The following is a 13528-nucleotide window of genomic DNA, read 5'->3' as shown; positions in this document are numbered from 1 at the left end:
GAAAAAGTACGCAAGACGGTTCAGCCGAGGAAGTAGGCAGGTTGTGCGAAAATGTACAACCGTCCCAATTTGCGGAAGCGTAAAATAGTTACGAATTGGTATCTCATACAGCTCCATCTCACGTCGCAGAATCACTGTATACATACTTACGTTTTAGATACAATCTAAAAAAAGAAAATACAAAAAAAAAATAATAAAACCTTGTGCCTATAATACATTTCCTGAAGAAAACTTCACGTTGTATTGGTACCAGCTCCATAACTAGTTCCACGGAGCTTCTGTATTTGAGCTGTGAATGACTTTGTTTGCTTTTCGGGTTCTTATTCTGAACTTTTTCTCCTTGTTTTTTCTGTGTGTAGTGACATTGCCCCTTTCTCTTGGAGCCATTAGTGTCCACCTCCATTGACTCAATTACTAAAAGCAAGATGTGCATTTCCTATGCAACGAGAAATGAGAGAAAAAAAGAAACCGAAATAAAAGACGCTAATGCTGTACACCTCTGTGTCTGGCTTCATTCCTTCACAGGTTCCAACTCATCGCCGTCGAAACCGCCTCGCTTCTCTTTATACGAGGCGTCCAGAATGAGTTACTGATGTGGATGGTTTGATGAGTACAAAGTGTGCAGTGTGTTGGGAGGCTTTAAGAGATGTTGTGTGTAATCCAGGCACTTTGTGGTTAGTTTGCTGATGCCAGCTGTCTGAGTGCAGATGGAGGCCTGGGCCGCACTGCCGGCGTTCTCTCTCATATGCCGGTGTCTCGTGTTCATGCCTCGTTTGATGTTGAAGTGCTCTCTGAGAGCTGGTTACGGCTCGAGGAAGTGGAATGAAAGCATGCTCAGCACACGAGCTCATTGATACCTTGAGAACGAAATAACATATAACATTACGTTTTAATCAGGAAGTGATGTAAACGTTTACTCTGAGAGCATTTATCGCAAATGAACTCTCGCAAAGAGGTGATTTAAATGGGAGTGGTTTGAAACAAGCCGCCATTATGCTACCGTGTCCTATATGGTTGCCAGAGTTTATATGTTGTTCCGAAAGAGTATCTGTTATATCTGCATCAGTGGAATCATAGTAACAGCATCAACAAAGTCATGGGACACCAAGGTAAAGGTAACTATTTAAAATAAATAACTAAAACAAATTCACTACTATATTACAAATACTACTTTACTATAAATTTACAACGATTTCAGTGTTCATTTCAACTACTATTGTTTGTTATTTATTCGTAACTATTTTTCCGAAACATTTTTTTTGTATTTGAAATAAAACTGAAATAAAGTCACATAAAAAACAACGATTTTAGTTTAATGGTTTAATGTTTGAATAAGTTAAACGAGTATTGTTTCTATTAAGTTAAACAAGTATTGAAACTCTAAAGTTAAATAAAACTAAACAGAAATGTTGCCTCGGCAACTAACTAAAGCTTACTTTGAAGTATTACAAGTACTAAAATTAAAACTAAAATAAATAAATAAATAAAAAAGCCAAATAGAAATATTAAAAAACAACTAATAAAAATGACAAAAGCACATAACATGACTAAAGCTTAAAACTAAAATGAAAATGAAAACTAAAGCTAATTTAAAATATCAATAACAACTATAGTAGTATATAAATAATAATATAAATAATGCTAAACTCATTTTAATTAAGACATTAAAATATATATTTTTAATAATTTGACTAAACAAAGTATTTTAATTAAAACTGTTATTGACCAAAAAGGGGGCGAGTAAAAAAAGATCCTAGATATCAAAAACAATGCACTAAATTATGGTTTTAAAAGAGGGGGAGAAATTAATTAATTTTAAAATAGGCTAATATTCACTGTAAAGGACATATTCATATAAAACTACGACAACAGCAATAAATTATATAAAAAACACTGCACATATATTACAGATGTGGTTGGAATCAGGCTTGTAAAATGTCTCAATTGGATATGAAGAAGACTGAAGAAGACTTGTGTTATTCTGGTTCTACATGGCTCAGATATCATATTTTTTCTACTTCTTCTTCTTGCTTTATTGTCCTCCAGGCAAAAATTTTAGTCAGATCTTTTAGAAATGTAACACTACTTCTAAACTTACAATTCGAGGTATTTGTACTACAAAAGTTATGCAACACAGTTTTGTTTTTATTTTTAATTAGTAATATTTGATGTTATGTTTTGCTTAAGCTGATAATGCTAATACAATGTATTTTATTTTAGTGCATATGTTTTGATTTTGAAATATATGCTTTGATGTAAGATGTAATTGGTAATCAGAGAAAGAATTCCCGCTCTTTTACAGCACAGCTGACACATGACTGACGTGAACTGACTTTCATTTGCGGTCACAAGCGCCTTAATCAATGCAGGTTTGTAATGCCGTCACCCCGGCAGAGCTGCTGACTGTACCTCTACCTCTCGCTCTCTTTCCCTGAGAAGTGGTGTGACAGTGAACTTGGATTCCCTCAAGGGAACAGTGCAAGCAAAGGATTGGGTTACAAGGCGAGAGACAATCCCGAGACGAAACCGCAAGAGGCCCAGTGAATAATGCACAAGCAACACAGGGCTTCGGATTTCCTTGCCGGGGATCGGCCTGTCGTGTGAGACGCGCACACACCTGATCCCACGAGGGGCAAAAGGTCAGGAGGTCAAGGCCTTCAGTGTGAAAGTCACTGCTACAGGAACACCTCAGGTGATCAGACATGTACATGATCACTTTCTAGTATGCATATACTTGTATTACACTCTGACAGTCCAGACAGATGCTTCAACTGAGTTGAGTGACAAATCAACCGTGGTTTTGCTACACAGTTTAACGCATGGTATTTGTAGTAAATCTATAGTTGTAGAAATGGTAATAAACACACCAAAAAACATGGTTACTACACTTTTGCCATAAGAACACCATGGTTCATTTTCGTAAGCGTGACATTGACTTTATGCAAATAAATCAATTATTTATAAATCAATTCGTTCAAGAAACAAGTTGGACATCTTTATGAGTGAGTGATTGATTAATTCACTCAACTGATTTATTCAAAAGCAATGAATGAAACTATTACTTTGTGTTTTGATTGGAGATATAGACATTATGACATAGATCATCTCTAAATGGAATTTGTTAAACAGTATATATATATATATTAGTTTGTGGTTTAAAATTATTATAAAGTAATACAATATGTTGGTTAGTGTAGCTAGGTCTATAATGGTCAAAAACCAACAAATTAAGCAGGTCAATAAAAAAGGGTAAAACAATTAAGAAGGTAATTCTTAAAATTACTTTTTATTTCTAAAACTTAAAGTTAAGATGCAGTTGAAATAATTGTATTATTTTGCATATTTTTTTAAATGAATTTAATTTTATTATTTTTATTTAAATACTTTTTGTAATGTCAAAATAAAATAAATATGAACAAATAAATAAATAATACTATATAACTATATAATAATAATTATAATTATTATTATTATCATTAGTATGTTACTGTATATGGCTGTATGCAAACAGCTTCAGCCACCAGAAACCAGAATTTGACCTGGAAAATTGTTAAGTCTGATCATGTCAATACTGACACAGCGGACAAACTTTATGAATGCATCGACTATGATTCCTTTCCCCTCTCTCCTCCTCCTCTCATATTTTGCAGGGTGTGCAGCCCAGCGCCTCATTAAAACCATAGATCATAAATTGAACACTGACTTAGAGGGGCTAATCTGGGATTTAGAAGCCATTCAGTGAAAAAAGATAATTAATTTCACTCACATTCGCCGACCACATACTGGGTGAAGAGCTTAGTGAAGATGCACATGAATTAGAGCAAGTCTTTAGAAAGTTCTAGGTAATCCCGTGCAAAACGACTTTGGGAACGGTGTTGTTGACATGGTTGACTGCGGCCTCCGAGCAGGACCGCTTCACACACATTAATGCCGTGAATGAACTGAATGCAGCGTAAAAAAGAGGCATATTGAAAAAATAACAATCCACTGCCCCGTGCTAAGCTGAAACTACATCCGTAACAATCATGAACAAACAGAAATGTTTTCAGTGAGAACGCTGGTAGGGAAAAAAACAACACTGATTATAACATTCATAACAACAATAAACTAAATGTGATGGAACAGGGTAAAAACATATCATTTTGTAACAATGCGAAACCACACAGTCATATAATTTTTTATGACACTATATTCTTGAAGAATAGGACTCCTGAGTGCCGACAGTTTTGTTGTTTGCAAGTTATTTGTAAGAAATATTTCTTTAGTTTTCTAGTATTCAAAATGAGCCAAATAAGTTAAATTAGAATATCATAGTAGTTATCTGTTTTCTTATTGTCTTGTACTATTATTAGATGTTTTTTCTTGTTTTAATGCCTATGATGTAACAAGATCCAATGATATTTTAAGTAGTTTGTCTCTCCACAATGAACATGAAAAAGCTGTGCAACATGAGTCAAAGCCAATCAGAACATATTTGGAGGATTTTGGACCAATGAGATTGTAGTGTGGGCGGGGCTACACACCTTATTGCAGCAGTCAGAAACAGGTCAACAAAATGTTTTGTGGCTCATTTTAGTCATGGCTGGTTAGAAAAATTTAATATTTCTGGTTAGAAAAATCTTTTTTTTTTTCTTTTTTTTTTGCAATATAACTGTTTATTGAACCTTTAGACAAAATATTCTTAAAACATGTGCATATGTGTATTTTGTATCATATAGTTTCATGTAGTAAGATATGAGAAATATAGCTAGAAAATTTTTTTTATTCAAAGGCCCAAACTGAAACCCCGAGACACACACACAAACACACACACAACATTCAGTGCAAGTTGCTGATTCATATTCTCAGAGTAAAAAATAAATAAAAATCAATTGTAATGAAAATCAATGAGATCTTTATAGCAGTATAGCAGACTACTTACATAAAATACATAAAAATATCAGTTGTCACTGCAATAATACTGTATTTCTTAGTAAGGAATACAGCTGGAGTTCACTGCTAACGTTAGGTTAAGAGAAACCTCAGATAGATAAGAAGATATCATTTATCGCTTGTCACTTTATTACCATTTATTTTATTGTATTATTTTATTTCTTACTTCCAAAAAGCCCTGTTTTTGCACTGTGAAATGTCAGTGTACATTTCGAACTTAAAAATGAGCGCAATAGGCCAGTCTCATTGGGTGTGGCATCAAAATCTGGTCTCAGTTTAGTGTTGACAATTACTTACAATATTTCTTACTTGAATGTTACGATTGTTTGTGTGTTGAATGATTTCGTTATTGTGAGTGATAACTGAAGTCCTGATTGCGCACATAAGCTGAAAAAGAGGAACACTTGCTGTTTGCGTTTCCACAAACCTTGAGCGTGAACTCCTGAACACATCATCCTGAAATCCAAAGCAGATGGCGCCTCACGACTGGATGAGCTGTTTTCAGCGATAGCGACAAAAACATGTTCAAAAAAGTGTCGTTTTTCTCACAGACAGAAGATGGAGTTCATTAAACTGGCCAGATTCGAGGCGACCTGAAGTTTAATTAAATCCATCAGGAAAGTCTGAGGTCTGGCAAAAACACAAACCCGAAGGGAGGCAAAAGCTTATTTTTCCTCTTCCCATTTGTTTGTTTAAATTTCACTGTGGTGCTATATAAAATGGTTAAGTTCATTTCGACTATGAAAAGTATTAATCATTGGCGGCAAAGCAACAATTACACCTGTGCCTTTTGTGCTCGCCACACAAATGAAAGCTCCTGTCCCAAGTCCGTACTGTGTGTCCGGGATTACCGTGGCTCGTTAATCAAAGGGCTCCCGGCAGGACGGGGCAGGCCTCTCCGTGGCAGAGAAAAGTTCGCCCTGGGTGATAGCAAGCCTATTATCATATTATCGCCTCAGGCACTGCTATTAAACTGGAAATTGCAGACCAGGGTTTTTAAAAAAAGGGACATTCATGTGGAGATCAGTGGAACAGCTTGTAGCCACTTCAGGCCTCTCTTGTCCACGATTTCCTATGTTTTGTCTATTCTTCCTTTGTTTTGTTTTCAGTTAGTTTATTTAGTTTTTTTTTTTTTTTTTTTTTTTGGTTGTTTTTTTTTTTTTTTTTTGTTGTATTATCGTCTTTTTTTTTTTTTGGTGTTGTTTGTTTTGTTTGGAAGAATTAGATGTGCTGTCTGGCATAACAGCGGGTCAGCACTCTGGCCAAATCCTAAAATAAAAGAGCACTTCTGCCATTACAGCCTCTCCAGCTGTCTCATATCAAAGTTAAAAAGTGGTAAACTCTCAGCAGAAAAGTGCACAGTACTCAAATGAATTCCCTTACAAACGTAAAGGATACTTGGTAACATTTTATTCATTAATATATAGCCTACAAAATACTATACTGTTAAAATGCATATTAGCCATATTGAAAAAAACACTTCTTTAATAATAAGCACATTTAGCAGTGTTGGGAATGTTACTTTGGAAATGTAATAGGTTACAGATTACAAGTTACCCCAGTAGAGTAACTGATTACATTTTATTACTTTTGGATTACTTTTCTAAATTTCTAATGAATGTTTTCGACTGTTATTCATTTTCAAACATTTAAACCAGGCAGCGTTAACCTTACAGTACTCAACACTACTCTCAGACTTCTCAAAATCCTCCTTCACTTGAATTAAGATTATAATGATTTCATTTTAAAGCACAACCACCACAAAATCAGACTTTAGCATGCATTTTTACTTTGGGATCATTCTGACTTTTATCACACTTGTCTCTTTACTTCTCAAATAATAACACTTCAAACTCTAACATTTTCATATCTGCTGAGTGGCTTTGAAATTAGTGCTTTTGTTTATTTTATATATTAAGACTAGCGAACTGTTTTCTCTTAACTGAGGATTTGCTGCAATGCAACTAAAGTAGTTTCCATTATTTACTTCTGAAAAGCACATCTATATTTCATCCAAACAGTGATTTATATTGTATGTGGCCCATCACATCACCATATCCCTTTGCCAAATGGCTAGTTTTTGGATTTCGCAGTCCCTCATTGGATAAATTACCCGGTTTCTGGTCAGTGTATCATACATTACTTGAATAATACGCCTCAGAGGAGTCCAGTATTGAGTCCAGCCCACTAATGTGATACATGAATAGGAATGGAGGCATCCACACCTCCCCTGGCCACAGCTAAAGCGGAGGTAACAAAGCCCAGGGTGATGGAAGGCCCGAACAACGCCTGGCCCCATAATGAGTGGGTAATTAGTGAGCAGGATTACAGCCCTGCCGTCCACCGAGAAATTAGCATTAATCAAAGAGTTGGTCAGGAGGAGAGAAGTATTGGTCACACCGGGCTCTGATGGTCCTGCTGGACACTGAATGGCAATGAGTCGCCTAAGGCACGGACGCAGCACGAGACCCTTTAATTGCCACCAGTGTTTTAGAACCGGGGCGACAATCAATGGCTTCCCATTGCTTAATGGTGCTTAGATGGGGAGAGAGGGGAAAGTGTGAATTCTGGCAGGTGCTGAGGCCCAGCGAACGGACTTTGGGGAAAAATGATCTCACTCGGTTCTCCATGTGCTGTGCGTTTGGTGAATAATGAGGCCGGTTATTTGCGTGAGGTTTATATTTGAGGCATGACCACGGCTGGAACCTTTCGGTGATTATTATTCTATCTCATGCTAGCTTTTGGCACGTAACAGAATTCATCTGTAAGTCAACATGCCGAAAAGTCCCTTCGAAGTGTCCTTATGAAGACCCATTGGTGGTAATCCGTGAGGTAATTTCCATCCAGTGGCCACAGAGTTTTGAAGTAAATGTCGCAATGTTTTAACAGTTGTTTTATGAATCAACACAGCAATTAAGGCTTTGTTGCAAATTATTAAAGGTGAGGTCACATTAAAGGGATAGTTTGATAAACAAGCAAGCAGATAAACATAAAATTTTCATTTTTGGGTGAACTATCCCTTTAAGCGATATTAATGGGCGAAAGATTTATTGTCTATTTTTCAATGGTGTAGCGATGCATGTAGCACAGCTTCGGGTGACAAAAATCTTGGATGCTTATTGAAATGACTAGATTTCGGGCATTAAAATTTGCAGAACATGTAAATGTGAGCACTGCTTCCAAACTGCAGGATATGTTAGTTCCTATAGTTGCTTTTTAGTAATTTTCTTGCTGTTTAATTGAACTGTGTTGCCTGGGCTGAAAATGCGTGGCACACTAGACATCTTCTGTCTTTACTCCCAAAAGAATCCCTCAAAAAACTCACACCAGCGTGAGCCGCTGGCGGTTTGTGTATGTGTGTTTCCCTTGATTTATATGTGGATGACCCACAGAACGTCAGTTTCACCGAGACGCTGTATATTTACGCATGCTTTTAAAACCCCAACCCAGCTGGCCAGTAATTATGTCTGCTTTGGGTGATATTCCAGCGAGAAGGGATTCCTGCTGCGGTCAGTCTGGATCCAACCTGAATCCAGTCCACTGTAAACACAGCAGAAGAGCTCAAGATATCCATCTATCTGAATGTCTACTCTAAAATGTCAGAAATTGGTCTCCCGAGAGACCACAGAGGTCTCTGTAGACCAAAAAGTCAAGGTTTGGCAGGTTATCATGATACTGCTAGCCATGTTGCTATTAAACAATTGGGAAAAGCATCTTTCTCCATTCAGAAGTTTTATAAATCTTGTCAGAAAACTAGCAAATCAGAAATATTCTCTGTCTGTCAATCATTTTGTGTGCTGATATCAGGTCAGCTGTGTTTAGAGGGCGGGGTTTCGTTGGGAAATGGATGGTGTGAGGTTGAAGTTAGCAAAATAGCTAAAGCCCTTTATTTTTATTTATTAGCCTTTTTTTTCTCCTGTTCTAATTACACTCTTCAGTATCAAAATATATAGAACATGGTTTACAACATCAAGTATTTACTTTAACATCAAGCATTAAATTACTTCAATTGTCTGGATTTAGTCAGATAAGTGTTTGTTTGCATGTAGCACTTGCATCAAGCCAAACTGATGTCTTTTTTAAAACAAGGGGGTGAGTAGTTCATTTTATTGTTTTATAATTCTATATAAAAGCCAAAAGGATGTTTTCATAAATATGTTTACAGAGCATTTTATTTATATTTTCTGAACTGCAGCCTGTCTATGCATTCCTAACGCAACAAGAAACAGGCCTTATTTTTACCTTCATGTATTATTATTCTACATATTTGCAATAACTGCAGGTGATCTTGGCTGTCTGCTAAACTTCCTCTTCTTTCTTACTGCCTTTTTTTGAAGTCTCATGGATCCCTCTCAGCGAGCAAAACCTGAGACATTGCAGCAAAACCCCAAAACTCAGCACAGTCCACATCAGCAGTATCCCGAACAGGATCTTCACATCTGAGGGAGCGACGCACAGCAGTGGAGGACACCAGGCAGGTGTGTGTGTGTGTGTGTGTGTGTCCCACCGGTCAGGCATCATTAACTCTCCCAGTGGCCTTGGCTCTTAACCCTCCCCCATGCCTGGGGCCGGGACTGTGATGGCACCCTGACAGCGGGTGCAGGGTGTCGGGGCTGTGCCCTCATGGTTTGTGTGTGCCGTTCACGCTCCACTGATGCACTGCGGCCTGACAAATGAGAGCCCTACCCGTCTCTTCATATCTCGCCCCCATCCCACCGCCCGTTTGCATTCTTACCCCGATTGAGTTACGCCACCGATGAGCAGTCAATAGAGTCAGTGTTCGAGCTTTTGTGCAGTATCATTCCAGTTGGAGATAGTGGCAGCGTGTGTGAGCGTGCTTGTCGTATACCAAGTGCATCCTTTTTAGTCCGTCTGCTTTCGCCATTGTGCCCTTAATTGTTCAAATGGAGGATGTTGTTATATGAGGTGTCTCATATATTGGACTTGTCTTCCTCACAGCACTCCATAAATCCCCCTTGGGTGACATGCGACGGGACGCTGGAACAAAGCAGGACCGAGGCCAAGAGACCTCTTACTTTTGACATAATGTAGAAACAACGCCTCCTATAGGTCATATGAGAAACAGTACTTTGTCTGCTCAATATATATATATATATATATATATATATATATAAAATGATAGATAGATAGATCTTTTATAGAAAGGTTATAGAAGTAGTATATATTACTAATTCTCCCTTGTAATAAAAAATGTATTTATATAACACACAAAAATATTATAGAAAGGGTCAAGTGAAGAAAATACCTGACAAATTACATGTAATTAAATAAAAAATAACTAATTTTGAACTCGACCATGATTGATTCTTCAAATCATGTGGCTTATATATTTTTCTTTTTCTTTTTTAAGCATTGTAATTCCCCTAGATTTACACAGAAAGAGAAAGAGGGAACTGAGCCATATTTAGAGGGTAAAACATCATAGAGACACATTTGTTGGCTTTTTTGGGCCAATAATCAACCACCCTAGCAACCACATAGCAACCCTCTGGCATCATGGCAGAGAGTTTTACACAGAAAAGCGCCCCTGATTTTCTTCAGAGGAGACTAGTAGAAAACACTCTGCTTTTCTCATCAGCAAATGAAAGAACTGAACTCAGTATCTTCTTCTGAGCCTGAACTGGTTCATGAGTGGCCTCCAACTGTTTCCTGATATTTGTGTTGGAGCCGCACGAACCTGCATTTAACGCCTCTTAACCGGCCAAGCGATCTTTGCAAAGAGCCTACTGTGATCCCCGGGACTCATTTCAGCATTTATCTTATTAACAGCAGCCATTCACATCTTTTCAGCCTTACTCATTGTTTCTTGTCTCTTCATTGCATTTCATCAGATGGATGCCAAATGCTTTAAAACACAAACCATTAGCATTTGCAATGATCCAGGATAGTGACTCGCAGCTCTCAGTGTGAGCTGCATCTACGAGGACGGATATCTGAGAGAGATTAGAGAGGCACAAACCACACATGTACAAACTCACGAACCCCAAACCCGCGTGTGTAAACTCACAGGAAAAGGTGTTGCTGAACAGGTGCTGTTCATTTCACGCAGACTGCCCTGTTTTAAGTGGATTGGCAGACACGGAGCGGATTACATCCAACACCCAGATAAGACTCTTTCCTCATCGACTTGAGTTAGGGTCTTACATGCAGGCTTTCTCTGTGTGCGTGTACGGAGGCCTCGCGTTGAGCCATTACGGTTATGGTTGTACGGCTGATTATGCTCGCAGACATTATTCTGAGACTGTACAGCAAAGATATGGGCGGTTCACATGACATATCACAGCGGTGACAGCCGTGAGCTGCGGTGTCACATGCTGAAATCCATGCAACACAATAAATTGCTCTATAAATTAATAGATATTTACATTTTATAAAGAAAATATGCGTTGTTTGCACATATTAACATACCAGCATGATGTTAAGGTTGTTTTCTAAGGCGCTTTTCTGTGCTCGAGTCTTTCCTGAATTGAGAGATTATATATTGAATATTTATTTATATTTAGATATAAATTAATATAGATTTATATTTAGATATAAACTATAAGTATAATGTGTGTGTGTATATATATATATATATATATATATATATAAAATTTTATATACATCATTTAAAATATATTTTTTATTTTATTAATATTATAATTATTTAAACAAATATTTACTATGCTGTAAGACTACTTAAGTAAATTGTAGCAAAAAAGTAATTAAACATCAAAACGTCAAAGAAAGGGTGACCAATCAAACTAAGCCTCACACAAACATTTTTCAATGTTTTAAATTTTACATAAAATATAAATATTAAATATTATAAAATAGTAATATAATTACAAAATATTAAAATTATATTGTAAATAAAAATAATGCAAAAATATAAACTTAAAAAAAAAGTTTCATAACAATCCATTTAGTAATATAAATATTATAAGATACAGCTATAGAAAAAAAATATAGTTATGTGTTTGAGTAAAACATAATTTTTGTTTTATTCTGTAAACTACTGATGACATTTCGTCCAAATTTGAATGAAATTTAAATGACAAATGGTCAAAATAACAAATAAGATGCCATGTTTTCAGACATATTTCTATTAATTTTAAGACAACACAAATACAGATTACTTTAGAAGAGTTAAGAAATCAATATTTGGTGGAACAACCCTGATGAAAATTTGTTATTTTTACCAATTGTCATTTTCTGAAAAGAAATAAATAACTCAAAATGACAATGTTTTAATTAGAAGTTAAATATTTATTTTTATGGTTTAAATACTTAAATTATATTATTAACATTATATTAACATAGTTGTCAGGCTGCAGGTCTAAGTGAACTGCCCAAAAAGTAAGTATTAAAATGCAATACCAAAATAGCCATGATTCAGAACAAAAGAAATCCTTTATAAATCCATTAACCCATTTTATCGTGAGCCCCACGAAATGTAGCTTTTTTCAGGTCTTCCTGTCCTTTGGCTAATGCAGGCCAAACCTGACCCACACACACTCAACCCTTCTGGAACACACCGAGCTCTCCGAATCCCAGGCGGTGCCGTCCTCCCTGGCAGGGAAGCAGAGCATCAGCTGAGAAACTCACGGCTGAGCCAGCGTGAGAATATTGGACCGGCTTATCAGGTGACACGCCAGCGCCAAACGTGAAAATTAAAATAAAGGATTAGAGGAGGGGGGACTGGAAAGGTCTGGCCTCGATATTTATTTATTTCTCAATCACCATTTCGTGAAGCCTGTCACCTTATCATTAATTCCTCTTGACACTTTCGGTTCCAAGTGACACAACTGTAATTTCATGGGCTTGTGTAACCTGGGCAGGCATGCTGGGGGTGGGACGGTGGAGGTGGGGCGGCTGTAGATGTGTGCGTGTGTGAATAAAGGCCTTCCTCTGCCAAAATCCGAGCGAGTGGGCATCACTTTCACTAGCAAACATGCTCAAGATGACAACATGAGTGTATTTGAATAATTAAATATCAACTTTTAGTTGTTTCAAATGTTTTAAAGCCAAGCCTTTCGTAATCTGACACGAAAAGTATATTTAGAGATAAAAACATATAAGACAAGACTTTATGGACTTATATTTGCAACCGTGGTGCCATCAGCCAATCAGCTACGGTCATTAGTCACATGACACTGATTACACTTTGATAAAAGATCACAAAGACAAACATTTCTCTCTTTAGAATAATGTGCACTGATTAATCATACACAGCAAGACCAGGAACTGAATTAACAAAATAAATAGGGTCATTTTTGATTTCGTATCGACTTTTAAGGATGACCAATGTAGTCTGGATGAGGTCTTGGAATATTCATCTTGGGTAAGTTGATTACTCTGAATATCAGATTGCATTTACATCACTGTTTAGTTTGAAATAAATGTAAGAGGCAGCTAAGCCCTACAAAAAATACTGTGGCATTACCATGGTAATACCATCATACTTTAATTTATAAACCTAGGCTTATAGGCCAAACCACAGAAAGACGTAACACATTTACCTCAGAAAAGCTAGGCTACATACACACACACACACACACACACAGCTTTTCTAAGGCAAATGTTATGTGACATT

This window comes from Cyprinus carpio, chromosome B22 (assembly GCF_018340385.1).
Source record: "Cyprinus carpio isolate SPL01 chromosome B22, ASM1834038v1, whole genome shotgun sequence".
Lineage (NCBI taxonomy): Eukaryota > Metazoa > Chordata > Actinopteri > Cypriniformes > Cyprinidae > Cyprinus > Cyprinus carpio.
Note: the sequence above shows the minus strand (reverse complement) of the source record.